This window comes from Argiope bruennichi, chromosome X1, assembly GCF_947563725.1.
Source record: "Argiope bruennichi chromosome X1, qqArgBrue1.1, whole genome shotgun sequence".
In the NCBI taxonomy this organism is placed as follows: domain Eukaryota; kingdom Metazoa; phylum Arthropoda; class Arachnida; order Araneae; family Araneidae; genus Argiope; species Argiope bruennichi.
The window spans coordinates 23,803,033-23,821,643 of record NC_079162.1 but is presented as its reverse complement, the minus strand read 5'-3'; the positions used below and the strand labels follow the sequence as shown (position 1 = coordinate 23,821,643).

General features: G+C 29.6%; 1 protein-coding gene across 3 annotated transcripts in view; it reads left to right on the top strand.

The window, feature by feature from the left end:
* The first annotated feature begins 296 nt into the window (after window positions 1-296).
* Window positions 297-18,611, top strand: part of LOC129958200 (small conductance calcium-activated potassium channel protein 1-like) — a 603,543-nt gene continuing 585,228 nt past the window's right edge. For all 3 annotated transcript variants that reach the window (XM_056070473.1, XM_056070474.1, XM_056070471.1), the window contains exon 1: window positions 297-441. The gene's annotated coding sequence lies outside the window, so the exon portion shown is untranslated. The remainder of the gene's footprint in view (window positions 442-18,611) is intronic.

Genomic DNA, 18,611 nt, shown 5'->3' with positions numbered 1-18,611 from the left:
GTACTCCCTCACCTCAAAAATAACTTCTACCTGATATTTACTTCCCCTGACTCAAGAGGATTCATTTGACTCTTTTCAGAAACTAACATTAAAAGTATGCAGTTTTGTTATTTCGCCATTTTTCTTTGGTTCAAACAACATAATGGTAACTTTTTGAATTAAAACACGCTAAGTTTGGAAGTTCTGCCCACTTCGACAAGTTTGCTTGGCGACATGCGCTGGCGAAAGAATTGCTCGCCAACCGCTGTTTGAGAGGAAAACGTCGGATCCCGAAAACATTGGGTGATTTAGCAGAGATGGAAGCGCAAGCTGATTTTTCGGGCTGACAACCTTTAGTTTATTGGGTAGTAGCCAAATATCCACATGGTTAAAACGCTTCTTATTTATTTCTTTAAATCTAATTTGCAAATTTAAACAACTGTTGTCTTCAGCATTTCTATGGTAAGTAAATTTCAAGTGCAAACTTTGAAAACATTTAAAAATTATTATAATTGCCCTTAGCCACTTAGCTCACAAGTTTAAAATAGATTTGTTTCGAAAGAAAAACTTAGGAAGAGACTTAAATGAAAGTTATTTCCCATGTACTGAGTTTTAAAATGTTTTCTTAGTTTTTTTTTTTTTCTTTTAAAATGATTTTAGAAGGATGCACAATACAATGTATTGTGAGACTTTTAGTTGCCAACTCTTTGTGCGTAATACGTGCTGATTTGCAGGTGCGCTCTGTAAGTTTTGACAGATATTACTTACACATGCACAGTTTAGATTAAAAAAAAGAATCATGTCAAAAGAAAAGTAATGTTGCGTAATATGAGGTGATTTCAGGTGCGTTACAAAAGTTTTAGCAGATATTTATACATACATGGTTTAAAAAATCTAAGGTGCAATAAAAAATTAAAATAAAAAAAAACTGTTATTTTTTTTCTATTTATATGAATATATGCGAACACTACTAATTTGAAGTATTTTGCTTAATATATTAACTATCGGCAAACATAAGTACATGAAATGATCGTGTTTTAAACTTGTGAGTTATAATTGTCTTGTATAGACGTAATAATATGTTGAAAGGATTGGATAGAAGCTATTAACACTTCGAGTGCTTCACGAACTTTAGTTGAATAAATACAACAGTTTTCTAAAACAGAAAATATCAATTGCATCTAAATATTGAAGGGTTAAAACCATTAGAAAAGTCGTTTCTTTGAATAATATAATGAAACTATACGAAATATATGGGCATTTGCTTTGAATATACACTTCTTCAGAGTTTTATTTAAAAGTCATAAATAAAATAAAGTGAGAAAATATTTATTTAGCAAGATTCCAAAGATGTTACTTAGATTATCGCCACAGTATTATTTTATATCGAACTGATTAGAGATTAAAATCGCCTTATGATATAAAATATGTGTAATTATTTACAAAAAAACTAGCATCCTGAAATAGTTCTACTCATATTTTTTAAATAATGTAAAAACAAATATTGCTTGCATGTCTGCACTTATAAAATATTTTTACTCAAGTAAAACTTGAATTTATCGCATTTCAGTCAAAAAAATCTGAGATTTTCGTATCATCAACAGAATTTTGTTCAAATTATATAAAGAAAGATAAAGCGAATCCAAAAAGAGTTATTAAAGTATTGACATTTAGGCAGCTTTAAAACTATGAAACTGTAGAAGTGTGATAAAATGTTGATGTGAAAAAGTAATGAGATGCAGTTAAAAGAACTGATAAATGTTTATTCGTCAATAATAATTGAATCAAGCGGTTTAAACGCATTTATTAATAAACTGAATAAAAAGTTGCTAAGAATACGATTTTGTTATGCATAATTCATTACATTGTGAAAATCTATGAAAATGACATTTATTTGAACCAACTTTTCTTATTTACGATATGTTATCCAATTTTTGCTCTGAATATTTCTTAAAGTATAATATGCCATTAAAAGTAATTAAGTTTTCAACATTAAATTTTCCGACGTTATATTTATTCTTCTGAAAGAAATTTGCAATTTCGTTGAAAAAAAACAATTTTGGTTAAGTCACTAATCAGTAGGTCCCTATATTTTATTGCTATTAAGTGTTTTTCTGGCAGTAATGGCTGTTTTTATATTAGAATTTTAAAAACTCCTTCATATTAAAAGCAATTCTATACCTAAAATTGTTTATTATCTTTATAATCATCTCTTCGCTGTTCTTGTACTTTTTTTCTAATAACATTTACTATTTTATTTGTTCACAATTTTGAAAAGTGTCATTTTTATATATTTTAGTTGTTTATAACTTGAGATTTATGTAATTGAAAAATTGCTTTGGTTTTGATATTAAAGCTTCTTTTCTCTGCATTAAATATCCTAATCGGTAGCATTATAAAAAAACCACAATTTCTTTAAAATAAAAAAGTAGCTTGGATAATGTTGATTAATGTGTTTTGAAATAAGAAACAAAATCGATAACGAGAATAATTAATGAAAGAAATTCATTAGGTGAGAAAAATAATTAACACGAATAATTTGAGTTTATTATCAGAGCAAATAATAAATTCTCTTTTGTATCCCTACTCATACCAAATGCGACTTCCGGAAGCAATTCAAGATTTTTTAAAAACAGTTCTTTCTTCATAAACATCAAACTAGGTTAGTCGGAAGGATTGTAAAATAAGCCCCCATTCCTTGGCAGTAATGAGGTGACTCGAATAAAGTTAATTCCTTCATTAAATCGCCCGTAGTCTTTTATCGCTGAATGACTCACGCTGTGAGCATGATGGTCAAATACTGATTTTGGATAGAAAATACTAGTAGAAAAAGTAATCTTTTTATAAACAAACATGTTTTGTATATTATGTCCAGACGTGCTAATTAATTTGCGCCATTTTGATGTTGTGTTGGTAGAAAGTGCTCAGCACCATGAATGAGTAACAAATGGTTCTCTCGTTATTTCCCCCCTCTTGTAAACCTAGTATTGAAAGCATTGCAATAGTCAAAAAAATTCAACGAACCTGAACATTTCAGCCATTTTCATTCAAGGAAAAAATTCATTTTTGAAAGTGTATATCTAAATTTAGTATCGCAAAAAAAATTAAAAAAAAAAAATTTAAAAAAATCGGCATTAGTTTAGCAGACCGAAATTCTCTATGATCGTAGCATCGAGATTGTCGATATCTATCTAATCTTGAATGTAATCCTTTAGAAAAGAAACCTATCTATTTATGTGCATGTAAGAATTATAACTTAATGCAATAGATTAGGTATATAAAATGTAACATATGGCACCAACATCCGAATTGTGAATATTTAGGAACCGTTGTTCTAAATTCATGATGGAATAACTATCTATATTTACATGTATGTTGATGTTAAAAAAAAAAGTAGGCAAGTAGTATGTCATTTTTGCACCAAAATTGGTGACTTAATAAATTTTTGAGAAAGCAAAAAACATACTTTATTATTTTCTTTCTTTGAAGAAGGGAAGCAGAAATGTACGCCGTATTCTAGTCATATACGAGAGAGAGAACACTTTCGCTGCTTTGAAAATTCTCTTTTACGTTAAAATAATTATTGGCGTTAAAAACGTTAAGTGCATATTTATTTGAAATTGAGAAAATAATAAATCGACGAAAGGGATATTTAATTTGAAAGAGTATGATAATTTTGTATTAAAAGAACATTTGTATGATAATGATTTAGTCATTCTTCTGTTGAGATCAAAATCGAGATTAATACTGATTGACAGCATATTTTTCCGATATTTTTTTTCTCCTATATTCGGCAGATTATTGGAGCTGGACAGACCATCAAGAGTTAATGAACGAAATTAGATTATATTATCGATATTGCTATTCTATAAGTAGAATTTCTTATAGAATTAGATGCAGAATTCAATAGTTTAGAATGTGCGCCTTGCATTTCTCATTGTATTACGTTTTAACACAGCATGCGTAATGCTATGAAGTTAACTGATTTAATTGTGATGCAATGTGAATTCAAAACCATTAACATTTTATGCTAACATTTCCTACAAACAAAAAAAAACTATTTTTAGAGTCAATTGTATTCAAATTTAATTGGAAAAAAATGGAATAAAGCGTAATTCACGGTGCAATGTAGGGTTAATTAAAAACTTATATAACTATTCCCATGACACTGAATTTTATATCGAAATCTCTCGTATTCCAGACATTTAGTTTAATTTACGGTTAATTACTAATGGTAATGATTAATTAAATTGACAAAGAAGCATAACAAAGAACAGTTAGCTAGGAATGCCGAAAGATTCGACTTGTTACCAGCTGTAACCAATATACTGTCTAAATCAACTTTACAAAAAAAAATCAGAGGAAAACTTCAGCTAATATTTAGAGGTATTCTGATTTTGGCATTGTTAAAAATAAATGACTTTTAACATAGCGTCAGTAAAAGCGAGAGCAATTTTAAGAGTAGCTCATTAACATTTGATTAATAAGTCTTTTTAAGTCTTTTTTCCGACTGTGGATGTAACAGAAAGGGCAAGGACTTTTAAGACTCTGCTTGCAAGAAGTAACTAAGCATAAAGCGTGTAGTTGATACACTGATTAGTAAAGAAAGTTATGGAATATCATATGCTGAGATGAAAAGAATTTGTAGAATTTTTACATGTCCGCTATAATGACTCCTTCCTGTGATTCCTCCTGTCTATCTAATTAGATGGCCCTTTCTTTGCTCTTTTAACAGTCGTAGAGAAGTAACTATTTACTTAGATATGTGTGAATCCCAGGTGAGTCACGCTGCAGCCAATATGTTAAGATTGCATCAATTTAAAATTCAAGTGGTTATTTCGATTGTTGTTCAATTGTTTTGTTAGGAACTTATCTTTAAAATTTGATCATACTTCCTTTTTCAAAATTAATTTTTAAAAAATTTGAAAAAGGCAGTGTGATCATAAACACAAGAATTTTAAATAATAATCAAAGCATTTGCAAAGCAAGTTTTATTTACAAGTTGCTTTATTTACAAGTTGCAAAAATATTACTCTCAGGAGTAATATTTTTGAAATAACAAAATACAATTTATTTAGGTATTACTACAAGTTTTTCAAACTTTTTCCTTTCTTGCTTATCTTTCTCTTACATAGAAGGCGTAAGTTAAAACAATGATGAAAAATGCTATATAATATGTAATGCAAAGTTTAGTTATATATAAATTTGCCGTTTAAGTCATCGGCTTATGAAACACTGGATATTACTAGACAATAGATTGAGAAATATAAATTAAAAATCTCAATAAAAACTTTAGTAATCACTCAATATATTAATAAGTAGACTAATCAATGATCAAATCAGAATTAGATAGATGGATCAAACATTCAAAAGGTCATCTTTCAAATATTTCGGAGCATTAAACTGGGCAGATCATTTTTCAAATCTGAAAACCAAACTATTAGAACATACCGGAAATAGCTAATGTTAATTGTGAAATCAAAGAACTTAGGAAACTCCTCTACAGAACGCAAGATCCTGCACGGAACAGTGTGTAAAGTAAGTTTATCCACTTTCTTGCAGACAATCTTTGCAACTGGACTCGATTCAAAGACTGCGCGAACTAAACATTTCAGAAGCCGACTCAACTATTCCAACTGTAGTTCTCTAGAACACAGGACTCCTCTCCTGTATAAGCAATGTAAGAGTAGAAGTTATGACTAGTCTGGGTCGGGAAAGCCAGACATCTAAACTATCAGGATTTCGACCCCGTTGAATATAAAGAAGAGATTTCGTCAACAATTCATCTTGACTATTTCAATTTTGAGGACCAATTCTTATTTTTATCCCAATTTTACCTCTGAAATCATTATCTACAGAGCCGATTCGAAACAGGAAAAGCAGATAGTTAATTCTACGTCTGTAAAAATTACCCCACGGCTTAATGAAGGACATGACCAAGATACTAAACATTTTTTCAAGGAGAGTTATTTGTTATCAAGGAAGCATGCACCAATGTAAACCAATACCGTTAATTACAATTTTGGTAGATACTTAAGCCTCCTTTCCATCTCTTCCCTCAAACTAAATAGCCCATTTGCCCAGACATCTAAAATATCTTTCACCTCCCAAATATCATAGTAGGTTGTATAAAACTCCCGTGGGATACAAAGCAGATATTCTTGCCTAGAAATCACAGTGAAAGGTATTCCCACTCAACATCTAGCACCCAGAAGTATTCTCAAAAAGAAATTTTATAATGTCTCATTCTTTCTGCCAGAGTTGAACGAGTATAACTTTGACACTGAGAAGAATATCAGTCTCATCTTCCTTAAAATGAAATTTCTCCTCTACCGGGGCAAAAACCAGGAATCAAATTTGCCATAAGGCACCCCCAATTCCTAAATTATTTTAGGAAACTTAACTGCAGAACAAGTGACCCCTGAGGCTGTGGTAAGATGGGGAAGCTCCCTGCACTTCGAGATCAGTTACTCTCTAACAAGGTCAATTCATTTAACGAAATCCTCAAGCAAATTAGAAAAACTTTGGTGGGAAAGAGTCCTCTCAAACAAAACCTCAAGGGCCAAGATCAGAAAATTGATAAAAGTTTTTCTGAAAAACTAAGACTTTTTTTCTCACTAAATTAACATCCAAGTTTAAAGGATTGAAACCATAATTTCCTCCGTAACAATGGATTCCATTATTTTTTATTACTTTTTTAGTCTTTTTTTAATATCCATTCTTTTTTATGCTAGTTTTGAGTTTAGTTTAAAATTATCAATTCTCCCCCTACCTCTATTTGTTTTCATTAGTAAGTGTTACTATTTGTATTTTCTTCTTATTAAATGTTTTGTGGTGTATTGTTTTTATAATACTGTCAATCATATCTCCAATTCTTGCAACCATCAATACTTCCCTTAAGTCTTATAAATTCAAAAGGTCTTGCACGTATTCAATCCTCATCCAAGAAAGGTCTTCAAGGTCCTCTGTGCGCGCGCACGCACGCCACGCGCACACACACACACACACACACACACACACACACACACACACACACACACACACACACACACACACACACACACACACACACACACACACACGCGCGCGCGCGCGCGCGACCATCTGTTCACTGGTTGACGACTCAATAGCACTTAGGAAACATCATGCACAAATCATGTCTTCTTTTGGGGGTATGGTCTGCAGCTGTTTATATATATGCCTACCTAAACTAACAGAGAACCCTTAGAAATCTGAGCTCGGGGGTATATAGTAAAGTTAATGTTTGTGAAGCTCTTTTACAAAACGAAATCTTTACGCATGATTCATATGAATTTTATTTATTCCGACTGATTTCAAAAACATTGAGAAATGCCTTCAAAGTTATTAAACTTTTTTTCACATATCTCTATTAATTATGAAAGCAGATGCATGTCTGTTGGAACTCTATAGGTCAAACTATTAGACTTAGTGAACCGTACTTGGCACATACATATTTTATATGCAAAAGTATGTATGTAAAAATATCTTTAATTTCAGTAATTTTAATTAAAAAATTTTGAAACATTTTGGCAGTTTACGACTTTCGGAAATACCACACAAAATTGATTTTTCATCCATTATAAAATACTAAAAGCTGTCTTTTTGATAATTTCAATTTAGTTACCCTCGAAAGGTTTAGAAAATTTTCAAAAATGTTTTGTGCATATTTTATGAAGTTTCAATAAAATTCATATAGCTTTCATTATTCATAAATATATTTAACTGCGCAATTCGCTTCTATTGTTGAAATCTAAGATAATATCCTAATGGATTTTACTTTTATTTCAACCATTTTTCTGAGAAATATGTAGACAAAGGCTTCTAATATTAAACTTGAGTTATAATATTTATTAAGCGTAATTAATATGGTTGACAACCTTTCAATTTTTTTTATATATCTTATTCACTTCAAGCTTCTGAATGTTGAAATAAAATGCTTTCTTTAAAGAGGAGTAAGAAAGAGAACCTGAAACCGAGAACGCGGAATTAGATAACATGGGCAAAGACTTCATTTTTTAAAGACGTTCACGTAGACAAAGAACAAAACGGGTAAAATACTATTAAAAACATCTACTACAATTCGGCGCTTAAAATTACTTTGAAAAAGCCCTGAACATCAAATCATAAGAGAACAAATTGGAATCAAACAAAATCGGTAATATTCCACAAACAAGCAGAATAAACAGATTTTGATACAGCTGGTCTCCAAAGGTGGTTATAATTGAATAACTTGAAAATAACAAGACGTTTTAATATTAAGAGCTTGTTGAAATCTATTTTACAAATCCTTCTAAATAATTTAAGTGAATTTTATTTCTGCACAATTACTGAACGAATTTTTATTTGTGTATAAGTTGTGAATAAATATCCATTCTAAATACTGAGCTGATTAAAAAAAAACATACTTTAATTTAGCTTTTCATAACAATGACAATCTCGAAAAGATAAATCGGCTGTATGATGTGAGTTTTGTGATTTAAATGCATATCCTTATTAATAACATTAATGCAATGCGTATGCAATGAACAATTCTTTATATAAAGCAAATTATTAATAATATGAACATTTTGTGAAAAAATAAGCAGTAATTTGAACAGGGTGAAAGCAATATAAAAGTTCTTTTTTCAAAAAATTCATTAATATACGTATAATAATTCAAGTCCAGATTATATAAGAAATATTCCTAAATAAATATTCTTTTTATTAACCATGCTACTCAAAAACAACACTGTTGTAACTTGGTGCGAATATCTTATTAAAGGGGTTCTTTCTTTTGAAAAAGATTGCTTGTCTTGTGGCATTAAGTAGAAAATTTAAGTGAAAAAACTTCAAGAAGTAACAATTGCTATTATTCCATATTCTTATTTAAGATGGTCAAAATATACTTGTACTGTCATTTTTTAAGGGAATTCCCTTTTATTCTTTGAACGTACTTAAAAATAAAATGTTTGGAGAAAGGAATTATTATTTTCTAAAGCGGCCTTTTTAATTCTTTTCTGAGCTATATCTGAAACCTTTCTAGACTAACTTTTTTTAGGTAAATTAAACTACACTTATAAGTATAGCATAGTTTCTGAATTAATGTATATCTTTGTATGGAACAATTTTGTGAACATTTTAAACGGTTCTTCCAGAATTATTCGATAGTGATAAACACAGAATAAGCACTGATAAAATATCATAGATTTTAAGTAGACTCGAAAGAAAATAAATAATAATAATAATAAAAAAAGTTGATTTTAGAAAATTAGTGTTATCGCCGATTGTTAAAATCGGACGCTCTCCAGTTCTTAAAAACACATTAATGTAAGGATGTTTGTGTTGCGAAGATGTATTAGCAGAACAAACATGTCGCTCTTCAGCAGGATGGAATGATTCCAGTCATTCGATTAGTCTGTGCTACCAAGCCATCATGCTCCATACTGATGCCAATTGCTATTGCTGGTACATAGTTTGGTAATTTTTACTTGTATAGTCATGCCACTGATAGTTTAACGACAGTCTCAGCTTTAAAGGTAGAGAGGCTCGAATTCGAAATTCATATTCCAGCCAGTTTTGAAATCAATAATGCTCATCAACAGTCAGGCGAGCCAGTTCAGGTGTTATCCGTATCTAATCTGCCCTGTCAGGTGTTGCAATGTGGCCGAAAAAGAAAAGGCCAATCCCAAAATAACCAACATATAAGTTCAAATAGGAACATTAATCTATTGGAATAACTATATTGCTTCCCGGCTATACCATATTGTTGGAAACAGGAAGATGAAAGTACTGCATGGCAGTGTTCTTGATAATTTTCTTGGAATTTGCTGAGCTAAAATATGAAATCAACTTTTCATTTATTATCTATTTCAATGTAGTGTATTTATACTTAAAAGCTATAAATAAATAAATGAAATGCAAATAAAATGTTTTGCCTAAGTACTTCTTGTACAGTTTGCAAAAGATTTTGGTTTCACTTTTTAAGAGGTTCCAGACATTAAATCATTTTATTCATCGTAACTTTCAATACCTTGACGTAATTCGTAGTGTTTAAATAACTAACGATTTTCAGCAAAGTTTTATGACTTTTCTTACCTTTTTAAAATAAAAAGACATTAGAGGTATCATTTTTGGAGTTTTTAGTTTTGTTCATAAGTCGTTAAGCCCTTTTTTCTTTTGCGAAGATCTCTCTTCTTTTAAAATGATTGATTTTAGCTTTGACGCCATGCTTCATTTGACTACTATTTTGTCCGACATTTATTTTTGAAATGCCTTTTTTAATGATAGAACATGTTGTAATATATAGTATAGAAGTTTAATTGCAACTGAAAGCAAAACTGTAGTCTCGGTAATTTTTATGAGCGAATATTTGACTCGTTTGTTATAAAATTTTTTTGTAAAATATATTTGAATATTGAATCGTAAAAGCCTCTCCTTAACTATTGTTTTTTTCACAATCTAATTAGATGATGCCTCCCATTCTGGAATTGGCTTTCTTACTGACTCAAGAACGCATAGAAATACTTGTTTGTAGATTATGTATATTTTTCATTAAATTATTTCATTTGAATGATTTAAATTTGGTTCACAATTTTGAGAAGCGATAAATCGATTTCCGATTCGACATTTCTTGAGTGGTATTTTGAATAGATAAATTAAATGGTCTTGGTTAGATGTCAAGATTTCCATTTAGAAGGCACTCTCTCTTAACTTCCAAGCCACATCAATGTGAGGAAATCTGATTCACAGCGATGTATCTAACATTAAAAAAAAACCCATGTGCACGGCATGTCTGTTGAAAGTTTTATGAAGCCCTTTATGTATTTAAATTCACTCAAACTCAGAATACTGACTGTAGTATTAAAATACCATTTAACAAACATTAAAATGTCAGTTATCTTTTAGTATGCGGTACTTTTTTTTTTACTTTATTATTTTTTAGTGTTATTTTCTTAAAATGTTCTTCCATTTTTGAAATTTTTTTTTTGTTTGAAATCGTAATTGAATAAATGATATATTTGTCATAACATGGTTAAAATTATTTGATTGGATATTTTTGAATCAGTAGAAGAAATAAGTAGGGCAATTCATCTTATTTTAAATCGCTATTAGGTTTTTCTAATATCGCAATTTATTCTGATCTGCAGTCAGTCATTTGAAGATAGTTTGGTTCTGGCTTCAAACCAATCAGTATATGAATTAAAACATAAATTCAATGTTGACGTAAAAAGTTAAATATATTAACGTTGAGAAATTAAATCTGTGACAAATTTCAGAAAAAAATTTTAAATATTTTTATACACTATATAATGAATAGATTAATATCAACTGTTTTTTTCCTATCTAAATAGATGATATCTCCATTTCATTAATAGGCAGTCCTATTGATTCAATTAATATCCGTCGAATATTTGAGGTATTCGTAGATATATGTAATTTCTGTATTGTATTGTAACATATTTAATTGGTTTAATATTAGCTTATTAATTTAAAAGGCTGTAATTCGATGCTAGTATAGTGCATGGGCACGACGTTTAAGAGTTTGAAAAATAAGGTAAATAAAAAGGTGTTCTTTTATAATATTTGTTCCCAGTTTCATGAATAAATATTGCGGCCGTTTGCAAAGACATAATTGTAAACTGATTAACAGTGGAAATTGGCTAATTAACAAATCTGGATATAGAAATGATAACAGCGAGAGAAAATTTTAGACTAAAAGTGGCAGTAAATATTGAAAAGTTAAGTTTTAATAAATAGCACATACTAATAAAGAGTAACATAAATAAAATTATTACAATTAAGTTCCAATAATTTTGAAAACAACTTCAATAAACGGGCATTTATGAACTTTTACGTTCTACGACTATTGAATACAATAATCGTAGAACCTCTCCCCCTCTTCTAAATAACATTACAATTCGCATTTAATATTTTCAAAGTTTATGAAGTGAATTTTTTATTGCTTGTTTCACTGAATACATTTTAATGCAGTGAGGTCTTCAACTAAAGACCTTAACGATTCTTCTTTAAATATAAAAAGTGCACAAAAGAATTAAGAAATACACTTTTTTGTTTTGACTTTGAATAAACCGAATAATTTAATTATAAGCAAAATTTAAAGGCCATGTTAATAGGGAAACTCAAGGGACATGAGAAAATCTAATTATCCAAGAATTCGAATTAAGAAACGTACGAATTAGCCTTGTGCACCTGTATTTTAAGAATTTTTTAACTGAATGAATGACTATCGAATTTAGAATAAAAACATTTTAAAACTTTAATGAAGGCATTGATGGAAAATGAATATATTCAACACCAAGCATCACTATTGATGATATTCAATAGTTTATTTACCAAAATTTGCCAAATATTGAAAGAAAAGATTTTAGAAAAGATAAAACTCGTATATCAGTTTCGTATGCTCCTTACAAGTTACGTTAAACAAAATAGATTAAAACTAACTTTAAAAAAAGTTTTTGAATAAATGGATAATAAAGCGTTCTGAAATTTATTTTAGAGAATTACTAATTTATTTACAAACATTTTAACAGAAGTTTAGACAATTGCATGTAAAGTAATTAGTAATTATATGAGTATAAATATGCAAAGTAAATGGTACATTAACGAATAATTTTCTTACGAAATTCTATAATATAACATTGACTAGTACAGAATTTTTCAAATGTTATTGAGAATATTATACTTCTTAAATATTGCAAAATATTAAGAGTTTATTTTATTATTAACAACATAAAATCTAATTTTTCCCTCTATGATAAGCTGATAAAATTGTTTACGCGGAATCTATTTACCTCTCAAAGTATTTGGTGAATAAGATGTTAAAGGTTTCAAAAGCTAAGAAAGGATGAGAATTGGAAACCAATTATTGCATACAAAGAATTTTAATCTTTTATGATCTTTCAGAAATCAACTTTTGTTTTCAAGCCATTTCAAATATATTGCAAAACATACCAAATATATACCGAATTAAAATCAATATCTGATCTTATGGATTGAATAAGATAATTTAATAAAAAGTAAAAAATATAGGCATTCTTTTTGTATTGTATACTTCGAAGATAAAGACGTCAAATATTTATTCATCATTATCTACCTGTTGATAATTGAAATTAGTATTTAAATTAATTTAATTATTGACAAAACCTCATGATTATTACAAGATTATTGAAGTATACTTAATCCCTTAAATATTACCTTTTGAATTAGAAAAGAGCAATAATTTAGTAGTTTCTTCTTTCAACAGAAAATAATTTATATTTTGAGAAATAAATAAAATTGCATGTGTTGATTTCAGAATACTAAAATTTTTAAAAGAATGAAATAAAACATATTTTAAATCGATTTGCAAAATGCATTTACAAATATCTTTTTTCACGTGTTTCAATTCAGATCATTAAAGGAAATATTAACCAAATATTGGAAAAACAATATACAGAATATTTCCAAATCTTATTCCATAATTTAAGATAAAGAATTTCTATTAAATAAAAACAGATTAAGTATGTTGATTAAAAACAAATGAAGAGAAAGACACAAATGTCTTTGATAGTGTTTCCAAATTTCATTGTAATTATTTTAAATTCAATCATTTCATGTTCTAAAAATCTAACGAGATTTTTGTTTTAAGAGTTTTGTTTTATTGCCGTTGTTTATAAACTTTTAAAAAATATATTTGGGAAAGTAAGTTGTATATATGTAATATAACTTGCACTGGTGGAATATTGAAAACTGTACCTAACTTTAAAAAATTGCTAGTAAATAATTTAATAAAATTTATTTCCAAAATGCTAGTTTTGCTGATTTAGGAAACGGGGAGTTAAATTCATTACTTTGATGTGTAGTTTTTCCGCTGCTGCATTAGTACGAAATATGAGAACTGCTGGTTAGAAAGTTTGTTAAAATACTTATCTGGAAAATTATGCTCTGTAGTGCTTATCTTTTAATGCACTATAATGCCAAATTATCGCTTAAACTATGTTTTGTGTTATGCTTAATTGTATTAAATATAACATTCATTCCAACTTTTGTTATAACTTAATTTCAATCGAAATGATTAAAGCAATTTATATTCAGGCTCCCTTTCCAAACTGTACGAGTTAAAACCCTGTACTGCCAAATAATTTATATTTTTCTTTTAAATAAAAATTAGCAATAAAAATTTTAAAAAATAATAAAATTAGTTAGTATTCTTTTGATTTGAAAAAGTTTTTGAAGAATAAAAAACAATGAATTTTTAATGGAAAATTGAAATATTTAGTTTCTCTTTCTCATTAAAAAATCTACTTCATTTTTTCGTAACATAATTTCTGCAATATAGATCTAAAATTCATCTGAAGATTTCCACATCATTTTGTATAACATATAACGATATTTAAGGTTATCTATATTAAAAATCCTAAGGTATTTTTCTAGATATTTTTTTACTAACTAAGCCCCCAAATGTCTAATTTCTTAGCCTGTAAATGTGCATAATCATTTTATTGTAATCGTTGCAATCTTTATCATTCTCAGATGAACTATTGTATTAGAATTATTCAATTTTGTATTGATGAATAAATCCGGGTGCTTTTGTTATAAAAAATGAAAAATAGGCTTTCGAATGTCTTTTTTTCTTCGGTATGAACATTTAAATTTAAATAATTTTGAAAATAAGTTAAAGAATTCAGTAACATAAAAATTAAATTGTTTTTTAAAATTAATTTAATTTACGTAGAAACCAAGTTTAAAACTGATATAATAAAATTTATGCTGCGAATATTGGTTGCAAAAGCAAATAAATGAATTAGAAGTAAAAAATTGAACCTTCTTCAGTCACATTTTTTCTACCACAAAACTTTGAAAAATTATAATCATTATATATAAATGGGCATAGTTTAGTTTTACTAAGGTATATGAAGCCCTCAATTATAGAGAATTATTAAAGCATAAATTCATTTATATATATATGTGTGTGTGTGTGTGTGTGTGTGTGTGTGTGTGTGTGTGTGTGTGTGTGTGTGTGTGTGTGTGTGTGTGTGTGTGTGTGTGTGTGTGTGTGTGTGTGTGTGTGTGTGTGTGTGTGTGTGGTTAAAGGATATGCTCAGCATACATTATTTTTTAGTAGTCTTAACTTACGAGTATTGTAATAGGCGATATTTTAAACCCTTTTAATAGACTTTAAAGAAAGAAAGGATTATATTTCCCTTATTTCTTAAGAGTAAAAATATCCCTATTATTGAATGCAAAACAAGAAATTTCTATAGTCAAATAATTCTTTTATTCGACTTTTTAGAAATTAGAGGATTCAATATAGGTTAACAAACGCGAACCAATTTAAACTCCAGCGATAAATTTTTTGATTTCTATACAGGGTGGTTATAATTAAACTTCCCCTATAAACGGTGGTAAGGTCTCGGTTTCAGAACCAAAAGATTTCAGGTTCGAGGCTCGATTCCACCGAAGAACTGTCGCATAAGCGGACCTGGTGCACGCTAAATCCGTGAGACCAAACATCTTCCCGCTGGTGCGAAGCTTGGAGGGTGGTGTGCCAGTTGAAGTGTCATCTTCGTCATTTGACAGCGGCTAATAATTACGAGGTCCATCCCAAAATAGCCCTAAAGTTGCTGTAAAACGGGACGTTAATAAACTTATATGAATGAATATTATTATACTAAATTAAACTCGGAGTTAGTGTTTAAAAGGTTTTATATATCGTGCTTGCATGAAAAAAAAAGCATACCATCACAGCATAATTTCAGAAATCATGCAGTTAAATTATAAGTATAGTGCAGAATAATGTTTTTAGGCCGCAGTGGCCTGGTGGTAAGGTCTCGGCTTGTGAGCCGTAGTTTCAGGTTCGAGACCTGATTCCACCTAAGAACCGTCGTGTAAGGGGGTCTGTTGCACGTTAAATCCGTCATGCCAAACGTCCTCCCGCTGGTGTGGTGTGGTGTGGAGAGGGGAGTGCCAGCTCAGGGGTCGACGTCGTCATCTGACTGTGGTTCAAAATTGCGAAGAACGGCCCAAAATAGCCCTAGTGTTGCTTTACAACGGGACGTTAATATAACTAAACAAACAAAAAAAATACCCTATAAACAGCATCCTAAAACGCAAATGGATGATCGGATTGCAGCGAAATTTGGTATATAGACTATACACGAGATGCGCTTACGAAATTATGAAAAAAGAAATAGTTCCAAAATACATACATTCCAAATTAGAAACAATATTAACATTTATTGACTAGTTTCTGATCACCTTGTCATCGAACCACATTAAGTAAAGGAAAGGAAAAAATAACAGTACGCTGTTTCAGGGAGGGAAAAAAAACAGTTCAGTTTGCAGAAACAAGAACAGATTAAGACGATCGTGTTGTTCATCGTGTCCAGGATGATGAAGGGAAAAGTGCTCCATGTGACCACTCTCATTCACCCACAAAATTTCAAGTTGATGGACAGTATGTTAACAGCAAATCGTAACTGATCAGTAGTGAGCTTCACACATGAAGCGTTATGGAATTCTTTGTCATTCAGTGTTGCAATACCGTCATCATTACAGCTGGAAACATCGACATAAAACATGACAACGACTGCAAACGTTTCTTACCCTATCCTGTTTTGCATAAAGGCTTCCTCTTCTTCGCAAACATGCAAATCTCGACATTTTTTCCCTAGAATTGGCAGCTTTTCCCGGTTTTACATTTTATTACTCATAATTCTTGTTTTGGATTATTAATGTTGTTTCTGTATTCCGTTTTGGAAGTTTATTGTGTTAAATTTAATGTTTCCTCGGAAAAGGCGCCTTTTGGTGAACATTTTGGAATTAAATCTTTTTTTCGAAATTCCGTGAGCGCATCTCGTGTATAGTTTATATACCAAATTACGTAGCAATACGTTCATCCGTTTACGTTGTATAATGCTGTTTATATAGGGGAAGTTTAATCATAACCACCCTGTATATCACTTAAAAACGTTAAATTACAGTTGGGCGAAATCTGAAATTCTTAAAATGAAGATTTTGGAATAGAAACAGAAAACTAGTTTATCTTTAAATATCTGTATCCCCATCTTATGCCTTCAACTTTGCAGATGATATAAACTTACATGTATATAGATAGAGGTAAAAAAGCAGTTAAAGAAATCGCTTTCAGATTTAATTGTACTCCCTATTGAAATGAAAGACACAATAGAGTTTTAGTGATGATTGCAATCTGGCATTGAAATTATCTTTTGCTAAAAGTGTTTGATGAAATTAATTATTTGAAAATTGGACTTGTATTGCAGAATACATTGCATACTAATTAGTGCATTGAAAACTCCATTAAAAATTGAACACGTATTCAAAATACACGATCAACACTTAAATAAGAGAGAAAGATAAAAGAAAATGTCATTTCATATCCAGTCATATTCTACTTCAGAACTTTTACGTAGGAAAATGAATCCTCCAGCCACTCTCCATCTCTAGCTTTACTGAAGTGTTTTGCTTTTCTGAATAGCTTCATTAAAAGCGTAATGATCCACATTTAATAGAGAGAATTTCTCTAATAAGGAACTAATTACAAGCGTAATTACTTGTTTATGAACACAAGGTGAGCTGTACCTAGGTAATTTTTAGATATCACCATGGTAACAATAGATAAACTTTAAACTGTGCAGGCTTATATATATATATATATATATATATATATATATATATAATATATCATTGAATTAAACTATTAGAATATATGTTTAGTTAGAACTGACTTTTTTTCATAAGAATTTTAACACCTGTATTAATTTTCGTCCCAAAACCTGCAAAACTTTGATGTACTTGAAAATTAGCTCATATGCTGTTGAATGTATTTTGGTGGAGTTGAGTGAGTTTTGAGTCTTTCCTTCCACCTAACAAACTGTTTCAAAAACGTTTTTTAACGTTTAGTTTATACTTTTAAATAACTATTATTCTTTATCAAAAACAAATCTTATTTCCATTTTGAATAAGTGAAAATATTTTTATTTAGAACGGATAACCATTAAAAATAAAAATTCTGTTTTATAAAATATGCAAATATGATAATGGGCTTTGGGAATCAACGAACTAAAATAAACTTTATGAATTACAATAACATTATTAATATTGTTATTAAAATGGGAGGTAAGTATAAGAAATGATTGCCAATGAACATCATCCGTAACTATAGAAATCTGCAATTGGCACCGATATGACTTGTATGAAATAATTTCCTATTGCTTGTAAATATATAATAAAAAATATATTGTCTTGGACACTGTATCTAAAAAATATTTCATCTTTGTCATGTTTCTAATTCTATGTTGCGCCAAGTTTAACACCTACGGTCAACTATTTAAACCAACGTTTAGTATCTACGAATGCCTCAGTTTTTTTCCCTTCCAAACTAAGTTTAAATCTTACTTGAAGTAAGATCATGGAGTAGGATCATTTAAAGACAAACATTGCTGATTCAGCTCAATACATAAATATATTAGAAATATACTTGTTCTATGAGTTTATTATTTTTTTGCAACTTAATCTCTTAGCCTTTCCCTCCCCAACAAGAACGTTTGTACAAAATCACTTTTTGTTAAGGAATATTTATGTAAGGCTCATTCTTGATTCGGAAACAGATC